The 19,889-nt window shown below is 44.7% G+C and overlaps 1 long non-coding RNA gene across 1 annotated transcript; it reads left to right on the forward strand.

Annotated features, from left to right (window-relative positions):
- Nucleotides 1-17,775: 17,775 nt before the first annotated feature.
- LOC139798406 (uncharacterized) lies at nt 17,776-19,604 on the forward strand. Its single transcript, XR_011726806.1, has 4 exons — nt 17,776-17,865; nt 17,957-18,961; nt 19,142-19,357; nt 19,449-19,604. It is a non-coding gene; the product is annotated as an uncharacterized lncRNA (long non-coding RNA).
- Nucleotides 19,605-19,889: the final 285 nt, after the last annotated feature.

Genomic DNA, 19,889 nt, shown 5'->3' on the forward strand with positions numbered 1-19,889 from the left:
AGCTCCTGCCTGCGCCTTGCCTGGCGCTGCCCGGCACTCGGCACCCCCTGCGGGGTCCTACGGGGCCGTGGGGCTCGGGGGATGCTCAAAAAGGGCCTCTTAGGTCCCCTGGTGATGGTCCCAGCTCTGAGCCGGCCTCCCCTCTTCCTCTAGGGTCTCTGAATATGTTGCACAAGGAAAAGGCCGAGAGGGATGGAGGGGGGCACTGAACACCCGCGCTGCTGGGTGCTCTTGACCACGCGTGTGATGAATGTGACAGCCCTGGCTGCACATCCCTCTGCCTTTCCAGCCCTCTGATCTCTGCAGCTGCGGGCTGCGTTGTCTGGGACCAGCCCGGGATACATCGCAGCGTGTGCACCGAGCGCTGGGTGTCTGGGTGTGTGTGGCACAGCGCTTCCAAGCCTGCTTAAGGTCTTTCCTCCCGTTGCTGAGGGAACCGTGTCCACACGGACGCCTTGCCCTGCTCCCTGTTTTCTCTCTCCAGGCCCGTGTGTCCTGCAGCTCATCGGCTGCTGAGCCCACTCGCGTGATGGGCAATTTGCCGGTGCTGGCAACGATTTCGCTCTGTGCTGATGTACGGAAGAGACAGAAATTCAGCACCCTGCTGAACCCTCAGGGCTTTCTTTACCCTCGAAGCAACTGATTCTGGATTTTTTAAATATATATATTGCGACACAATTTTCTTTTATTTACTGTTCTGTAAATGTTGTTTTCTACTGTTCGGGGTCGTGGGTGCCACAGACATAATTTGTTTCTCTAGCAGGCAAGCTAGAGGGAAGCAAATTCTTAAATTCTTCCTTGTGATGTGTGTGTGGTGTTGTTTTTTTTTTTTTTTCTCTCTCTTTTCTATTTTTTTTCTCTCTAGATTTGCTTGCTAGGGTAATGCAAAGGAAAACGGAGCATCTTTTGTGTCTTGGGAGACCCTGTGAATGTCTGTCCAGGGAAAAAAGCCTGAGAGAGCAATGCAGCACCTGAAAAGAAAATAAATGTGTGCAGACATACGAAGCTGGAAGCTTTGATATGGATGAGAAGATGTGCGGTGCTGTATGGTTTCCAGCAATGAAATTGGGAAGTGGGATTGTTTGTAAGGTTGGGAAAAGCCAGCAGAATATTTTCTTGCCATAAGTCTGAATTGCAGGACTGGCAGTTTGATCACCATAAGCACCCCTGTAAATAGTGGCACAAGCAGGAGATAAAGGAAACAATAAGATTGTTGTGATGAAGTAGGAGCTGGAGTTATGGGCATTGTAGACAGCAGTGATGTACAGGTGATCTCAGCTGCCGTTTTCTCTAGAAAATGTAATGGCTGTTTTGATGATGGGGACTTGTCAGGGCTTCAAATACAGCTTAGCTACGTGTCAGTTCCTCTCTGTTGATTTGGAGATGGGGAAGTAGCAAATGCCCCATATCTCACGGCACCCCACTTTGCCTCTGCTGGATTTTGTGCCAGCACAGCTGGGAGCCGATCCTATTTTCCTTGCTAATCCGTGTGCTGCCGGTACAGAGCAGTGAGAGACTCGTCAGCTCATTAAAGGTGAGAATTTCTGTGAGAAAACCGATTAATTATAATGTGTCTACTGATTACCCATCTCTTTTGTAATGGTATTTTCTCTTTTAGGTTACAAATTAAGCTTTAACTGCCAGCTTTAAGTGTGAGAGATCTCTTCCAGAGGGCTGTGCTTTTGCTGAAGTGTCAACAGGGCAGTTGAGATTTTCCTAGGTCTGTGGTGTGAAATTGTGTCTCGGAGGATCCTCTGTCTGACTCTGATACCTGAACCCCCAAATTTATGAAGCTTCCCCTCTGCACAGCTTTAATTTCTCTTTGTGAGATGCGATTCTTGAGATTTTTCATTTCATGATTAATTGAGTGATGTTGGGCAAGGTGTTTCCTCAGAGCAGCGAGCAGCCCCGTGCAAGGGTCACGCTTGTTCACTGGCAACAGATTTTTATTTTTACTTTATTTTTTTCCTCTCTTGTATAATTTAAAGCTGAGCATTTTTGGCCTAGGTCAGTAGCAGCTCAACCCACACGTGTGCAGTGCTTCTGTGCATTTTGAGGGGCTCGCTTCCTATTATTAATCCTGTTTTGTCAATATTTTTTGAACAAAGTACACCTGACTCTGAAAGCTGTTTTGGCTGATGTCCATATACTATCTCCCAGCTCAGGATTTACTTTTTGAATCCCTCTCTTCCTCGTTTCACGTTCTCTGAAACACTTTCATGGTCTGTTTGAAGGAAGAGCGATACAAACTTCCTTCTTTGAAAGTGCTGAGTGCAACGTGTGGCTGCTTGAACTCACATAAAATTTGTGGAGACCTCGATCCTTGCTGTTTCCAGAAGGAAGCTTCCTGCAGGAGCTTAAGACATAACAACACGGCAACAAGTGAGGGTTTTTTTTTTTTTGTGGTTTCTTTTTCTCCACGTGATCTGATTTTTCGATTTATTTTTTTGTCCTCTTCTATTTTTTTAAAATTTTATTTCCCTATAGCCTGTGCTATCTCCTCACTTAACAGTATTAAAAATGTGCTCAATGTCATCTTCCTGCAGGTGTGCTTTTCCTGGCATCCCTTGGGAAGCGCTGCTCTGTGGGCTTAGCATTAACATGATTCAGGTCATGGTAAATTCACTCAGATTTTGCATTTTGGGCCCTCACAGGAGGCAAATGGGATTAACCAGCAAGGAAAGCGGTGACTTTTGCTGTCTTGTTTGCTGCAAGGCAAGTTTGCATTGGATGGGCTGTTAGCAGAGCTGCTGACTTGGCAGCGGGATGTTTGCTGATGGCACTGGCAGAAGGAGTCTTTATCTCAAGCAGGGCACAGTTACAGGGCTGGGTGTTTTTTTTATGTTGTACTTTGGAAGAAGCTTCATTTGTGCTTGCTTTGTTCTTGCATTTCCCAGGTCTGCTTCTGGCTCCAGCTGGGGACAGGGTCAGGATGTCCCTCCTCCTCTGAGAAGGTCTTTAGAAAAACCTGGATGTGCTGTTTGTTTGCTTCACCTTTAACTGGTGTGCTTGGCTCTTCACGTTTGGCACCATTGCCTGTTCCTTCTTCCCTATGTTTGGGAGGGATCATGCTATGCTTGACCTCTTTTCCCTGAATGGGGAGACCCAGGACAAGAGGACTGTCAGTAACCCACAATTTTTACCTGATCGGTGTTGAACTGTCCATGTATTTATGGCATTAAGGTTTCTTTTGTAATGAGGCTGAAACTCGTGTTGTGAGCAGGGAACAACTGTTTTGTCAGCAGAGAAACAATTAACCAGCTGCAGTGCCTCAGGAATTCACCAGGAATACATTTTCAGAGTTTGTTCCATGGTTTTTGAGAGAACAGCTTGGGACAGGGTCGCAATCTCCTGCTAAACCTCAGCCCCCAAAGGGTGTTTTAAGCCAGGGTAGGGCAACCTCTTTCATCTTTGACTGCTCTGCTGGTATCTGAAACATTACTCTTGTGGTACAATAGATTTAATTACAGAGTTTGTTAGCACTGGAGGGGATTTATGGCAGTTGTGACAAGTTTAAGTTGACAAAAGGGCCCAATAAATAGAGATGAATCGTTAATTATTCCTGTGTGATACTTCCTCTCCTAGTGTTGTTTTATCAAAACAGGCGAAGGCTGGGAATTGGTCTCAGCACAATGAGCAGAATAAATCAGGGGCTGGTACAAATGAGAGCTACTCTGGTCTCACACAGTGCATTAGGTGAAGGGCCTTGATTGGGCAGCATGTAGCTACCCTTGGAGAAGGCTATATTGAAAAAAATGGCAATAAAAGTGGCATAACCACTTGTGTAGAAAACACAAATACCTAAGTAGGAAACAAGTTAAGCCAGAATTATCCTGGTTTGATTCTGTGTTTGTCCTTGAAACTAAGGGGTATGACAAAAACAAGATGCCATGGCCCTAGCAGCTAATGCATTCCTGTGTCACAAGTCCTGTCCTGCAGGTCCCTAGAGTCTGTTGGATGGTGGGGAGATGTTGCTGTTTGCTGTCCTGCTAAGGTCACTTTGTTCCCTCCAACAGGATGCATTTGCCTTGGGAGAAGGTGATACATTAAACCTGCCTTCTCTTCATCCCTTGCTCATCCCTTCTCCTCATCCCATGTCCAGTGTGCTGATGGATTAATCACAGAGCCTGGGTTCCCTGGGCACAGCTAGAGCCCAGCCTAAGGGAAGCTCCTTGCATTCAGCTTCTTTCCTGACTTTCAGTCCAAATCTGAGTTTCTTTGCTAAAGCAGGTTGGATTTTCTAGCAAAATTTGCAGGGGTTGAGAAGGGTGAGTATCTCTGTGAATCATTTCTCCCTTCGTCAATAGTGAGTTTGTTTATGCTGGGAGAGCTGGGTGCTGCATGGGAAGTGGCTGCTGTACAGCCACGTCTGGTCACTAGGGGTCAGGAAAATGCTGGGAAACGGGAGAGCTCCGGGAAACCGCAGCCCCTAGCAATGAGGGCACAGGATTGGGGCTCTGGGAAACCCAGCTGATCCCTAAAACCAGAAGTGGTTGCCTGCGTTGCCAGCTTTGCTGGGCTCAGCAAAGCAGGTCTTCATCTGGACCTTCGTGACCAACTTGTTGCACCTCCAGAGGCTTTGGTGTTCACCAAAGCATTGGTGCATATGTAAGCATTGAGGTTGTCTCTCCAGCCAGATTGCTACAGGTCTGTGGTTGCTATTTCCAAATCCTGGAATATTTTTTGGGTTTTACTTCCAGCTTCCCAGTTGTTGGTCTTGCAGCAAACTGCCCTGAGGTAGGGACAGGACAAGGCTCTGGATGGGGACGTAGTGGCAAGGTCTGCCTGCACTGACCTTTTATTGGGCAGGATTAGAAGGCAGGATTAGAGAAGGAAGAGAAGCTTTTGGGCATACAGCTCTTCTTTGATCAGAACTAGAAACAGCAGGCTTCAAAGCCAAATGTGTTGAAAACAGTAGCTCAGAGATTAATGAGCTATATAACATGTGAGGTTGCTTTAGGAGACAGTGGCTGTAAAGTACAAGAGATGGTGATATGTGAGAGGAGAAAAAATGTGCTAAGGCACTGGTTTGCTTGGGGACAGAGAGAGGCAGCTTATGGGTCATGGCACATGGTGAGGTTGGTAGAAGGCACCCCATGGCAACTCCAGGAGCTCTGTTCTACAGTAGACTTGTGAATTTCTTTTCCCAGCTCTGCCTTTGGGAGATGTTTCTTAGTATTTTGGTTTGTTTTCAGATCAGGGCTGAGAGAGCAGAGGGAAGTGGGTTTTTTTGGTGATATCTGGTCCCCTGATGGGTGTGCTTGTCCCTCACAGACTGTGGGACTCTCTTAAGGCCCTCAGTGGGTGCTCAGCTTCTTCTCTGGCCTTCTCCCCAGTGGTAGGCTGGGGAAATTGTGTTACACTGCTGGAAGCAGGGGGGCAATTTCCAGGCATGGAGTGTGGTGTGGAGGCAATACATTCAGAAATTTTCCTTTTTTTATTTTTTTTTTTTATTTTTTTTTTTTTTTTTTGGTGCAGAAACTGATGGCAGGAACTCATGTATGAAATTGTTGTCAGGTGTGGTGCTGGTTTGTTTTTTTTCCTTTTGTTAGCATTAAACTTACTCTTCTAATGATGTCACTCTCTTACATGTGATCACCTCTATTCTTTCCCAGCCTTATAAGTTTGGATGGGTTCTTACACACTGAATTCATCTGCTTTGCTTGTTCTTGATGTTAGTGGGACTGACCACTGGACCATGCTGCCTGCACTGTTTGTTTGGAGAAGGATAAAAATTAATGGGGAAATTGTGTATGCAGCAGTGTTTAAGAAACCAAAATGCCACTGTGCCTCAGCCATCAGGGGTAGCAAATTAAATAACATTGCAGCTTGCTTCAAAGCCCGAGGATAGAGAGTTCTTGCAGCAGGCATGGCAAGAAGGGGAGAGATGAAATTGTACAAACTGTCATTGATTCCCAGCCTGAGTTGGAAGTTTGCTGATAGGCTCCAGCAAAATGGAGTTGTGTTTAATTCCATCTCCCTCCTGCCATGGCTGTATCTTGAAGATGGGCTTTGGGCTCAACAGGAGGGACCTTTTGACCTGTTACTTGGGAAGGTTTGCCTCAGCTCTTGGACCTCTACTTAGATCTCTCTTAGGTGCTGCAGAAGATTGAGTAGAACCCTGAGCTGGTAATGGAAATTGCTACTTGGTGTAGGCTGGATTTATGACCTTGTAAAGGCAGTGTTGAAGCTGATGGGGAGGATGGAGAAAGTAAGGTGTCTGTTTCTAATTTGAAGTGGAGAATCACTGGTGCTGTGAACTCCTGGGCACATGGCTTGGTGGCATCAGCTGCCCTGTGTTGTTACCTCAGAGCTCATGTCCTGTGGCAAGAAAGGTTTCCCTGGATGGAGCTGCTGTCCGCTTGAGGCCCTATGAGCAGTGAAGATGTTGGTGACACTGTAGTGGTGCTTGGAAGAACTTTGCTGGGAAAGAGACTTGACTTTTTCCGGAAAGAGGGTGTCTTGTAAGACTGCTCTGAACCATGACCCTTCAGAGGGTCCTTGTGAGAGCTTGGTTCTCATGTTGGTCATAGAGGTAGTGAGGAGCAGGATGGGAAGACAGTGCTTGTTGATGGGATGGCTTTCCAAGGCAAGGATATATTGGGGAATCAGGCTCAGGAGACCTCATCTGCTGGTGCTTTCCTCTCTAACCCAATGTGGTGGCTACAGCTTCAGACAAATTGCCTGCAAATTAAATGAAGAAGGAACAGTTGGCTGAAGTGGAGCTGAGACAGGATCAGAACTAGTGACCAAGGGCAGCAGAAGAAGGACACCAAAACAGTGTCTCCTCAAATTCCTGTTCCTGGATCAAGCATGTTGTGTTAGTAAAAAAGCTCAACAGTTCCAGTGCAGCTGGGAGATGTGATCTTGCCTGCAGTGGCACAGAGGGCTTCAGCTGGCAGGATCAAAAAGCAACCTCTGTGCACTGGCAGCAGCATCGCTCAGCACAGGGGGGGTTTCTCTCAAGGATCACAATTCATCAACATTTTACAAGGGAGGCTCAGTGTGTAAATAAATACAGATTCTGTGGTGCTGCTGCTTGAGGCCTGCCTGGCCACGTGCTCTGGGATAACCTGGCTGTCTCTTCTGATGCACAACTGAGCAAGTGAAGCTGTTTCCCTTGAGCCTAATGCTTGCAGCTGATCTGCTGCCTTAAGTGGTTTATGTGAGTAACAGATATCTTAAATCAACTGCATTTTTGTGTACCCTCCTGGGTACCCCAGGAAAAGAGATTTTAGAGCTTATTTAAGTAGAGAACAGGCCAGAATCTTCCGCCTCTTTAACTGGTGCCTTTATCTTCATTGGCAGTAAGCATGGTGCACAAAGCACCTGCCTTATTTTCCAAATCACTACAGCCAGTGATCAAGTCTGCTATGTTAACAAAAAACATTAAGACCTCTGCTTTTTGCTGATGCAGAATGATAGTTTGTGGCTCATACATTACTGAGATGTTAGATGCAGAAATTATGACCACCCTGTCAGGCTGGCTGGATAATTTTTACTCCTAAGCCTTCCACCAAGATGATTTTCAGTGCCCGGAAATTAGTCTTACTCTGCAGAGCTGTCAGTGTCTCCCAGCTGTGTCAGGATGTGCTCTAACAAATGTGTGTATATATGATATAGCTGTTTCGTCATCATTCCCTGCATTCCTCCAGACACCTGGGAAGCTTATCCGAAGTGCAGCTTTTCTTTCCCAGGAGCCTCTTATGTTAATTTTGTTTGTTTTTTGTTTTCCAGTAGTGCAGAAAAGCCCCAGAACAAGCTTCTTGTGGTTTTATTTTTCTATTTTTTTCTGGCACTGTAGACACACGTGGAGAGAGATTTCATGCTCTGAGTAGGTTAAGGTTATGCTTGAAATTATTTGTACAGGTCAGAAACTGAGGCGGGGAATCTCAGAGGTGTTAAAGACCCAATTCTCAGTGAAAGTTTTTGTCCTCAGAAGGTAAAAGGCAGAAAACTTTTCTACAGGGAGGCTGTGCTGAGGTCTGCTGCACACGTCTGAATGGGTTGTGGGTCTCCTTGCAGAAAGGGAAAAACAGAGCTTAAACCAGCAGATCCCTTGAGAAACAGAGTGCCCATCAGCTTCCCCATCACTCCTCTCAGTTGGGCATAGGGGGCCACCTCCATCCACAAGGCAGTGCAGTGTCCCTAAGGACACTTGGCCCTGTAGCAGCTTATCCTGGTCACATTTCTTTCTAGCAGGATGTGAGAGATGCAAACAAGCCCTCTGGAAGCCTTTGTTGCTTGCACTGAAGGTGAGCTGCAAGCCCATAGTTGCCTCATCTTCCTTTTGGATATGCTCTCAGACTGATGGGGACTCTATTTTTAGCAGCTGACGTGCTGGTAGAGTCACTCTTCTCCTCATTGTGCTAATTAATCAGTACACCCCGTGACAGCTCTTGCCCATTAAATCATTTTCATTAGTATCCAGATTCCACAGCATGGATGAACCTATCAGTCTTCATTAGCTCTTGGATTTCACCACCGGGAACAGGAGCCAAAAATGTCAGTAAAAGGGCAGTTTCCTGTCTAGTCCCTCCCTTACCCCAGTGAAAACTGACCTTGCTGATATTTTTCATTTTGTCTCCCTGCCCCTTCTTATATTGGTTAAAGGAGAAGATGGGTGGCAACTTCAGCTTCTCTTCTTCTCATCCCAAGCAATTATCCTGAGGAAGGAAGTGGACAGGATCTGCTTTAAAGGTAGATAAATAAGGTAGGATTATCCTCATTTTGTAAATCAACTGAGAATGTCTCTCAGGTCACAAGGGAAAGAAAGTGAAGATCAATACTTATCGATGTCTGAATTATCTTCTTCTGTACTAAAAATTAACTTTGCCAGTGATGTAGCTGCATCTGCATGCAGTTAGTCCTAAACTGGCCAAAAACTGAGGGTAAAACCTCAAAACCAGGAATGAGGAGTTATTCTTCTTGGAAGCATTTCCTGACCTCACCGAACATTTGGTGTTTTTCTGGAATCAATGAGAAGCCACCACTGCATGCTCAATCTTGCTCTCCAGAGCAAGAGGGCATCTTCAAGGTGATTTCCTGAACACTGGTGTAACATGACAAATATTTGGTCATGTTGGGAAATTACATAATTTCCTTCCTGCCTGTTGAATCTTCCGTAAAGCAATTCCTCCCTTGGTCAGATTAATGTGATTTAGATTAAAGAACTAAAAGGACTCAAGCCTCCTGAGATACTTGGTTGATGAGAAGCTCAGTGTGAGCCAGTAAAGTGTGCTTCTGGCCCAGAAAGCAAACCATGTCCTGGGCTGCATCAAAAGAAGCATGGCCAGCAGGCTGAAGGAGGGGATTCTGCCCCACTGCTCTGCTCTGGTGAGAATCCACACAGAGTATTGGGTCCAGTTCTGGGGTCCACAACACAAGAAGGATGTGGAGCTGCTGGAGCAAACCAGAGGATGCCACAAAGATTATCCAAGGCCTGGAGCACCTCTGCTATGGGGATAGGCTGAGAGAGTTGTGATTGTTCAGTCTGAAGAAGAGAAGGCTCCAAGGAGACCTTAAAGAAACTTCCAGTACCTGACGGGGCTGCAGGAAAGCTGAGGAGGGACTTTTGACAAGGGCATGGAGTGATGGGGCAAGGGTTAGACTTTAAACTGGAAGAGGGGATGTTTAGGTTAGACATTAGAAAGAAATTCTTCATGGTGAGGCTGGTGAGACACTGGCCCAGGTTGCCCAGAGAAACTGTGGCTGCCCCATCCCTGGAAGTGTTCAAGGCCAGGTTGGATGAGGCTTTGAGCAACCCGGTCTAGTGGGAGGTGTCCCTGCCCTTGGCAGGGTGTTGGGACTGAATGACCTTGAATTTTCCTCCAACCCAAACCATTTTATGATTCTATGATGTTAATTGTGCTGCATCTTGCAGACTTGCTTGGGCCTTGCTTCCTCCTGCACCATGGGACAAACAGCAGAGATTGTTCTATCAGCTTGCTCCTCCCAGGCTGCTGTGCACAGGCACTGCTTGGCCTTCCGTGTGTTGCTGTCTTTTACGTAGTGTTTCTGGGGTTGTCTTTTTTTCCTCTTCTTGTAGGACTTGCTTGGAGCTGCCTCCATTGATATGTGCTTGTCTCTGCTGAGAAGCCTTCTATCAGTTGGGTGCCTAAAGCCACCACTGTAAGTTATTTATAGAGTGATTAGTTAAAGCTTCAGATCTTTAATGCAACCCTTAAATCACATATCACCAATAGCTATTGGTCATATAAAATTTCATGGAGTGGTAGCTATCACTTACTGCTTTTCTCAATGCGTGCATATGTATTTGATTTTCTACAGATCTCTCTTTCTAATATTTTCTGAGTAAATGGTAAATTGAGAGGCTTCAAAAACTATCTTGTTGCATTGCAGTGAATGAATTACTTGTAAAGGGAACATGGAATAAAAAATTCACCTTGCAAAAAAATTGCCCTGTTGTGCAAATCCCATCTCTATGTTAAAACAGGATCAAACCTTAAAATGACTTGTATCTTTTCCACACCATATGTAGTCAGTAAGAACTCTTCCCACCAGCAAGCTTTGAATATTCAACCTTGGGTTTGGTTCTGGTTTTTGCCTCTTCTGCCTCAGTTTGTAATATGCTCATGGGATTGCATCTGCTTTGTACCAGGGATTCACAGCTGTAGATGTTAGTGCTTGAATTCAAAGATACAGTCAAAGTTTCATACTTTTAAGTTGGCTCAGAAAGCCAAGGAAATGGAACATTTAGAAATAGATAATGTAGAAATGTAGAAAAAGTAAAGCTGTAGTCTAATGAAACAAAATTCTTTTTGGGAACAAACAGTAGCTAAAAGAAGTGAAAAGATTATGCCTGCATCTGCAAGTGGAGTAGCAGCTGTCTCCCCTTTTTTTTTTTTTTTGAAATGAGGATGGAATCAGACTTCCATTTGGCCAAACAGGACCTGGTGGGGCCAAGTACTAAAGAGACAGTGGCAGGTAAATGTAGTCCTACTTGTCTCTTGTCACACAGCTGTGAGTACTTTACTCCCAGACAAGATATAAATAGGGGCTTGACCTTTTTTTAACTGCAGTTAAAAGCAGTGTAGCCCCTTCCCATCATTACATGGTATGGTGCAGGGAAAGGAAAAAACTTCCATGGACTTCAGTGGACCTTTCCCAGGTGTGAGGGAGCTCCTGCTGTATTTGAAGTTCAGAGCTAAAGACTGTCTTTCAATGCATTGTGTTTAACTTTGTCCAATTCCATTCTCTTTTTCTGCAGCAATAAAACCACTATTACTCTTTCATCTCTCTTTCCCCTCTCTTCCTGAGTAAGTTCTGTGAAAATGGTGTTTGGGGGCAGTAAGTTACAAAATGGAAGCACGCATTCATAAAATGCTTGATACCTCCCTCCATCAATATTTCAATGTGCAACACAGACACCAATATTTCATTTTAATTATGCTGCAAATTTCCCCATCAAGGAAGAAAGCTGAACTCTGCAAGCCAGCCCAGCCCTGTCCCTTCCTTGCCATTGCAGCATGGTGACAATTAGCCAAGTCTTTTTGTTCATCTGAGCCACGGGGCTCTATGCATGCCTGATGCATGTCTCTCCCACAGGGGGAAGGCTTCCAGCTCGGCTGAACCTGGCCTGGCTCATCCCTTTCTTGCCATGGAATGAAGAAGATGTCTTGAAGCCATTCGTGGAAGTACCTGTGGGAGCTGGCATGTTGCCCAGAGTCCTCCAGTGGGCAGGAAGGGTGATCCAGCACAAACAGAAGGTTTTGGAAGATAGGCTCTGACAGTGATTAGAGGCAATGGAAGGCTTCCCTACTGCATCAAGTGTCACATTTTTTAAAGCTGAACTTTCTGAGGTTGTATGAATTACTAGGACTGTTTCCTTTCAGAGGAGAAGAACATGACTGAGGCTTGCAAGTTGTTGAACGACACGAGCACAGTCCTTTCTAGGAGAGGTAAGAGATAGCCACTTCCAAATGAGTAGCAATCCAGGAACTAATACATTTCATACCCAATGAATGCATTAACCTGGCAAAACTCCTTGCTAGAAGATACTGATGAATCCTCTTCCCCCAAAAAAACCCCCATTGTAGATGTTTCTTTAAGTATAAAATTAATTGGGATGTGGACTAGGATAAAAAAAATGAGAAAATGCTTAAGGAAACGAGGGGGTTCCCTAACACAAAGGAAGTCTGTCCCTCATGGTAGTGCTGTTCCATCATTGTCAATTATGGGGAGTGTTAAATCTTCCTCTGGAGCAGCTGGTGTGGGCTATTCTTTGAGAGAGGGCATTAAATGAGATGAGTTATCCGTGTAATTCAATATGAAAATTTCTGTGGTCAGATCCTGAAGACAGTGGAAAAGGGGGGGTAGAGAAAGCAGCACCCCTGACACATACAAATGGTAACTGGAAGGGAGAGAGGCATTAATTTCTTCTCAGTGTGTACAAGTGGCAGTGTACTGATTTATGGAACTTCCCAAAGCTTAGCTGCTCACTGCCTGAAAAAGCATCCTTAAAATATGTACCAAATTAAGATGCCACATGTCAGATAATTTGCTCTGTTTAGAAACTTTGTTTGCAAAGTCAATGCTTTTCCAGCAGCTTTTAAAACTGTCTTAAAAGACCAAAAAGAAATTGTGTGCCAGAAACAAATACCTACCTCTATGTTGCTGGTATCAGGGTCCAAGAGAGAGTTTTAAGGTCAACCATGCTAGAGAAATCCAGTGTCATGACAGCCAGTGTTGGCATCTTTGGGTATGTATCAATTAAAATTAATTTCCTTCCAAGCAGCAATGTTTTAACAAATGAATTGCCTTGTTTTGACCTGCCTGAGCACAGCAATTTGGGATCCTGTAATGGAGGGCTTCACGTTTCAAGCTGTGATGGGGAGTGTGGGATGTGTTATGCTTCACCCAACATCTTAATGCAGCGTTTCCTCTGTGAGGGAGGGTGTGAAGAGGAAAGTTAAAGCTGTGATCTCTCTTTTTTTCCTTTCCCTAGAACTGGTGTCTCCCTTTTACTCAGAGCTACAAGAGGCTCACATAGAGGAGCATTCAGGTAGTGTTATCCATGGGGTAGTGAGTGTGTATGCTTAGTACTCTGTGTGTATGCTTAGTAGCATATTCACAATGCCCAAACAATGTTAGGATGAGAATATTTACTGTTTTGGAGAAGTTTTCCTGGGATCTCCTTGTAGTTCCTCTGAAAAGAACTCTCCAGGAGCCTCGCAGTGCAAAAATGAATTCATTGTGTGTAAACAGCAGAAGATGTGGAGGTATGTACAAGGCAGATGGGCCTGAAATTAAGTCAATTGGCAGAAAGACCATCTGCAGAAAGACAGGCAAAACTGAGGGACTGGAGAGTCATGTGAGCTGGGAGTTTTCAGGAGGATGTGCAATGGGATGGAAGCTTGGGGCACCATCAAAAAGCATTTCTGATGAGGTGGGACCAGCAGTCCTGCTTGGGGCATGCCAGGTGCCAGATGGGTCACCCCATGTGTTAGCAAGGAAGATTTCCCTGTGTGGTTTTGAGATTACCCAGACCATCCCAACAGACAGCAGTCTTGAACAGAAGTGTTTAAAAGGGCTGGGATTTATATGTTTTGAAGGAAAGGAGTGCTGGCAGGTTTGAGCTGATCTGTAGGAGAAGAAGAGAGGAGTCTGGCTGGGAATAGTTGTTTGCTGGGTTATTTTACCTCCCTGCGTGGTGCAGCAGTTGCTGTAAGTCAGTCTTAAGTAAGTGTTGCTGATGTAGGTGGCCTGTAGGTGTAGAACATGAGGTTTTTTGGGGCGAGACCTTTTTATCAGAACCTTTAAAGAGCAGATAATGGGGTAAAAAGAAAAATTACCCTGTTTTCTGAGCGTCCCCTCCTTGAATCCACACTGGCATATCCCTGTGCAGCACAGAAGTAAGCAGAAGGGATCTATTTACACGGTTATGGGTTTGCCTGGATCTTGTTTGAATACACTCCATCCCAGAGTTATTTTGCATTTCACCAGGGAGTCTTTTGTCTAAAGGGCATCAGTGCTGCAGCAAAGTGGAGCATATCCCTGCCCCTGTTTTCTCCAGTGGATATCACATTTCATTACCCTGATGAGCCTGAGCCAATTCTCCTGCTTGTGTTAATTTGCCCACAAGCCAGCCCGTGTCACGTCTGCAAGAAGCCTGTGACATTTTCTACTCTCCCACATCCCTCCTGGTTTTGAAACCTCATGTAATAATTGCAGCCTTGTCCCTTTTTCCATTTATTGCTTCTGAAACAGAGGGAAGAGGGGATGGAGGGGCTGAGGTGCCCCCTTCCTGACCACACAGCTATGGTCAGCCCCATGCTGGGTGAGTGTGGGAGGCCTTGGCCTCTTGGGGCTGTGTGTGTGTCCAGTCTGCTGTGGGGCCCCAAGGGCTTTTTTTAGGCTAATAGAGGAGGTTGTTTGTGGTTTGGATCTCATGAGTGAGATGGAAAGTGGGCAGTGGCAAAGGGGGCAGCTGTTTTGGCATTGGCCTACTCTTTGGACTGCTGTGGGTTGTGAAGTAGGGTGCTCTGGTGCATCTGATGCCTTCGTCAATGCTTCTTTTGTGCATCACTAGGAGAAGACCGTGTAGGGTTGGGCAACAAATGATTTAAACCCAGAATCTGAGGCCCACCCTTCAGAGTGGCCCCCAGGCAAGGTGTAGAGGAATGATTCAAAATTAGATGCATGGGGGCAGGTGAGAAGTAAACTATTTGTGGTCCCAGCTTGTTCTGTTGCTGCTTCTTCCATGTGTCTTCTGCTTAATCTGTACTTTGGATTACACTGAGAGTACCAGAATGTTGGGGGCTGTTTTCCATAATGTTGATATCTGAAAATGTGAAGAGAGGTGCTTTTTTTTTTTTTTTAGTGTATACTTTAGGTGAGGAAACTTCTGCATTAACTAATGATACCTTTAAATAATGACAATTTTGCAGCCCTGAAGTTGAGCCATCAAAAAATCAGTGGTGCTTGTATGAGCCTAACCTTAAGGACAGGTATTAATTTCTCAAGAAGTAAAAAAGGCTCTAACAGGACAGAGAAAATTAGCTACTGATTATTGGTACTTTTAAGAGAGATGAAGACAGGCTCTTTCAAAATACTTCTCCCGTGATTATGTCCCTCATCAAACCATCCCAGGAAGGCAATTCAGCACTCGGTGAGACTTCAGCTGTGCCTGGTGCTCTTGACTGGTTATTAGGCCTTTTGGATAACTGTTTTTCTCTGTATTCAGGTTTCTGAGAGGCGAGGTTAATGCACATTGGCTCAGAAACACCTCTCTGAAGGCACCAAGAGGCTTTGTACCCAGCACGTGAGAGCCATGGTCACGTGCAGATGGGTTCCTTGTGCACGGAGAACTGGCAGCTGATTGAAAAAAGAGTTTCAGGCTAAGTGTATGAAGGGGCCTTTGAATGGATTTGGCTGTAACACAAAGCTGTTGCATGAGAGCTCTTTGGCAGAAGGAAAAGAGAGGCTCCAACTAAGAACTGGTTATGTGTTTTAACAAAGATGGGGATTTGGGGATTGGAGAGAGTGGATCTTAAATGGATCAAAGAGATCGGGACACAGGCACTGAAGCAGAAGATAATGCCATGTAAGATTAACCACTAATGAAACTTGAAGCCCTGGGCATTTAAAATGTGGTGAAGAAGCTCCAGGGGCTTCACTCAGCCTTAAATAACCAGGATAGGTGAGACATGACTTGTGATGTCTTTGTAGGTGGGACAGGATGATGGTCTGCGTGGCCAAGTACTGCAAGGATTTGGCTGTGGATGGCATGGGTGTAGCACATGTGCCCTTCCTTAGACCCAACTGGAAAGCAAAATCTTTTTTTTTTCCCCCAAGAAAAGGAAAGGCTAGGACTGCCAGTTAAGATGTGTGACAGGCTCAGTGTGGACCAAGCCTGTTGCTATAACCCCTTCCTCAGCTTGCTTCACACCTGGGGACAGATGCACAGCATGGTGTTTTCTGTGATGCTTGCTCCTGTTCCATATGAACTTAAACCTGAGGTGGTAGGTAGGTTTCAGGTGCTCTTAGGGAGAAAGGGGTAATGTGAAGATGTTTCGGGTGTCCTGTGGCTACCTTTTGAGGTGCCTGCTTCTTCCTCCAGGAGCGTGTGATCCTAACCCCACCCCTTTATCAGCTTGCTTAACATCTGGGAACATCCATGTACCTTCACAGCATAAAGCAAGATGTCCCCCAGCTTGAACAGAAGCAGATGATCCAAATCATCTCCAAATGCTCCTAGCCTGGCCAGAATGTGCTGTGGTGAGTGATTTCTAGCCCAAAGAGAAATTTCTTCTCCCAGCATCCCTCTGAGACATTTTTCTTTGCCCTCAAAGGATTCCTCCTGGCATGTTGAGTCACGCTTGAAGAAGTGCTTGTTAAATAAGTACCACTCAGCTTTGCTTAAAACAAATGGAGTTGATTTAATAGGGCTATAGAAGGGCCAGGTATCTATGTTATTTAAGAGTATTGGCACTTTGAAGGCCGAGCACTAAAAGCACTTCATTTTTATTTCAACTGTTAATTGAAAATCAGCTGCTTCGTCTTATCCTTTCCGCTGCTGCTCCCTCTCCTCTCACCCATCCCCTGCCACAGGGTTCCAGCTGCTAATGTAACACCCCTCAGCAACCTCCTAGGGAAAATGTGGCTCCAGGCCAGCCTTTCACTTGTGGTTTATTGGTTTAATTAACCAGGGTCTTGCAAATACTTCTTTGTGAGGCAGAAATGAGAGAATCTAATGTTTCTTGGGCTCGGTCCTTACATCATTTTTAGGCACCTGGTGAAGGCACCAAGGTAAAAACTTGGCTTCTCTGATTAACCTCGGCTGAATTCAATAATACCTTGGAGTCACATTATTGCTGACCTTGTGTTTTGCTACCTTCTTGTCTTTCTAATTTGTCTTTTCTTCCTGCCTTTGCAATAACAGAAAGGTTTGAAAAAAAAAATCTGGAGTCTTGTGGGAGAGCTCCTCTTCTTGCAGTGATTTTGCTTTACTTATCAGTATATTTCTTGTTGTGTTTTTCTTGCATTTGCACACACAAACCTTTGCATGAGAATACCTACCTCAGAGGTGCATGGAGGTGGCTTTGTAATGGCTTTTTTTTTTTTTTTTAATGAATTTGTATGCTGGCATGCTGAACACTGCCAGCTATCAAGATAATTTGGTTTTGTTCATGCTAAAAGAAATTCTTCCTATGTGCCATTTCAGAGGATGATCTTGACAGTGTTTCTGAGAAAAGCAGTGTTGAAGATGGGATGTCTACAAAGAAAAGCCTAGGTGTTTCCTGGGTTTATTTTGAGCGATTTGCTATTTTTTATTTTTACCTCCAGATTCCTGCTGATGTGATGTCTTTTCATAATTTCAGTCTATGCTGTGAAGGTGTGTGTATTATTTTGAGTGAGGCATGAAACAGAGGATCTGAGCTCTCAGAGTGATCTGTAAGGCCTCCGGTATCTGTTTAGATTAAACTCCAGGGTCTTGTTCAGGGCTGCAGCAGAAATCTTGTAGATTAAAGGACAGTAAGGCCAAGTCTAAAAAAATCTTGAAAGGTTTTTGAACACTCTAGCCCTGTTGGAATTCCAGTTTTGGGGGAAATGCCATTTACCCTTCTCTCTTGAAGTTTCTTTCTCTTCTTGGGTTTCTTTTCCTTTACTGGGACCCAACCTCATACACAGTTCCTGAGGTCCACCCTCTGAAGTGGTGGCAGTGAGGCTTTTGTGGGACTTTCTAATGATCTTAAGGGGAATGGTTGCATTGGAGAAAATATTGATTATTGTCTTAATTGACATATCTCCCTTGCTTGCATCTCTGCAAATCAAGCCTATGGCAGGTCACATTCCCATTGGGTGTGCAAATCATGCTGCTTATATCTGGAAGCATCTGATCAGGTAGGTAAATAGTTCATTAAGACTTGCTTTCCAGCAGTGAGTTTTCTGTTGGAGTTAAAGATTTCTGTGTGAGAAATATCTCCTTTACTAGAAACTTTGGAGCAGAAATATGGAGCTTGGTTTAGGACTCCAGCGAGCAATTGGTATGGCCCTTGGTGGAGTCGTTTCTGGTCTCTGTGTGTGTGAATGGCACCAAAATCCAGGTCCAGGTAACTGGGAATGCCTGAGGTTCTGACTGAGCTATCTGAGATACCAAACAGACTGCAGAGTGTCTCCAGAGTTCCTCAGACTGTACCCCCCATCTACGCTCCCTGCCTTCCTTGGCATTTATGTGGAAATGCAATGTTGTGATTCTGTGAGTCACGGGCAATTGAAATAACATCATCACCTGCTTCATGGGTGATAAAAGGCAGATAGACTGCAGGTGGGTAAACCACACCATGCTCCCTCCCCTCCTCTCCCTGCTCTGACATGAGTAGTTGCATTCAGCTCACCCACCTGCTGATGGTGACAGAACCAAATATAGGGAAGTGACTGTCCTTATTTTTGCTGGGCACATAGTTGGTATTTCTCCTTCTGTTTCAACTGGTGATTGACTGGTATGAGCATCTGTGTGATGCAGGTTTGGCTGGGAAGACCTTGCTTTTAGACATAGGCAGGTAAAGCTGGCAGGACCAAATTGTTGGCTTCATCCCCCTCTATCTGTGAGCAACCTGAGAAGATATTGAGTACAGAAGGATCCAGAGAGCTTCTGTTCTCCAAAGTGATTGCTTTTTAGGCACTATTTTCTTACCTGCAGGTCAAGAGCAAGTCTACATGTATTTTTAGAAAAACAGACAGTCAAACCATTAAATTCATTTATCTTTGCTTTAATGAAAGTGTTCCTTGCCTTTAGAGAATGGTAATGGCACTAGATTAATGTATCCAGGAGTACCATCGTGAGTGGCAGCTGGAGAATGAGAAGTTGATGGGATCTAAAATGAAAGAAAAATGTTTGCAATCAGTTTTGTGCTTCATTCTCTTCTTACCCCAGCTACCTGAGATGTTCAACACATAATTCTACAATTATGTGGTGTTTTTTCTACAGAAACACATTGTAAGTCTTCCGTAAGAAATCTCAAGATGCTATTTTCATGCAAATAGCTTTGTGTGCTAAACTGTGGAACTTAGGAACCAGAGAAAATATAGGAAATGTGGGTAGAATGCATTTGAAATGTAGAAGTTTCCTTGCAATTGTCAACAGCTCTTTAAGAATATTGCCTGCACCTCTTGGCAGCTTCTCTTTGTGATTGCTGGGGGAAAAAAAAACCAACAACCAACCAACCCAACAATTACCAAACTGAAAAGATTCTGTGCAGTTGTTGGAGCAACTCCAGAGAAGTGATAATGGAGCTGAATGATGTGCTGCAATTCTCCTCTCTGGCTTTGACGAACATCAAGACGACATCAATGCCCCAATTCTTTTTCTGGTTCTCAAGATTAAAGTAAGAGGGTACCTGGTTTGCCAGATGGCTTTCCCTTAAGGGTTCTCTGACACCTCTGAACATTTGTCCTTATGCCTGTGCCTTTCTTTCCTGGCAAAGAAACCTGGATTTCCCAGTGGAAGGATCTTTATCTTTCACATGGCTTTGTACAGAAAATGAGTGCATAAGCCTGGATTCTTGAGGGCAAAACCAGCCTGGAAAAGCATCCTCTTGAATTTGAGTGTGGTATGAATAAAGCAAGTGACTTTTCCACACCACAAAGATGAGAGTTTCTACTTCATTGCTGCGGATGATTAAGGAAAACAATTGCAGTCTGACAACATGCATTGACATTTTAAAACGAAAAAGAAATGAAGAACAGATTCTGGGAGTCTTGCCATTAATGATAATGGATTTCCCTGAATGGGAACCTTTTTGAAAGCCTGGTTCTGTGTGATTTTAGAGTGTGTTTTGGTTTTTTTGTTTTTGTGTGTCTGTGGCTTTTTTTGTTTTGTTTTTGTTTTGTTCTGTTTTTTAATAATGTTGCCTAGAACAGGCAAC

Source organism: Heliangelus exortis, chromosome 7 (assembly GCF_036169615.1).
Source record: "Heliangelus exortis chromosome 7, bHelExo1.hap1, whole genome shotgun sequence".
NCBI lineage: Eukaryota > Metazoa > Chordata > Aves > Apodiformes > Trochilidae > Heliangelus > Heliangelus exortis.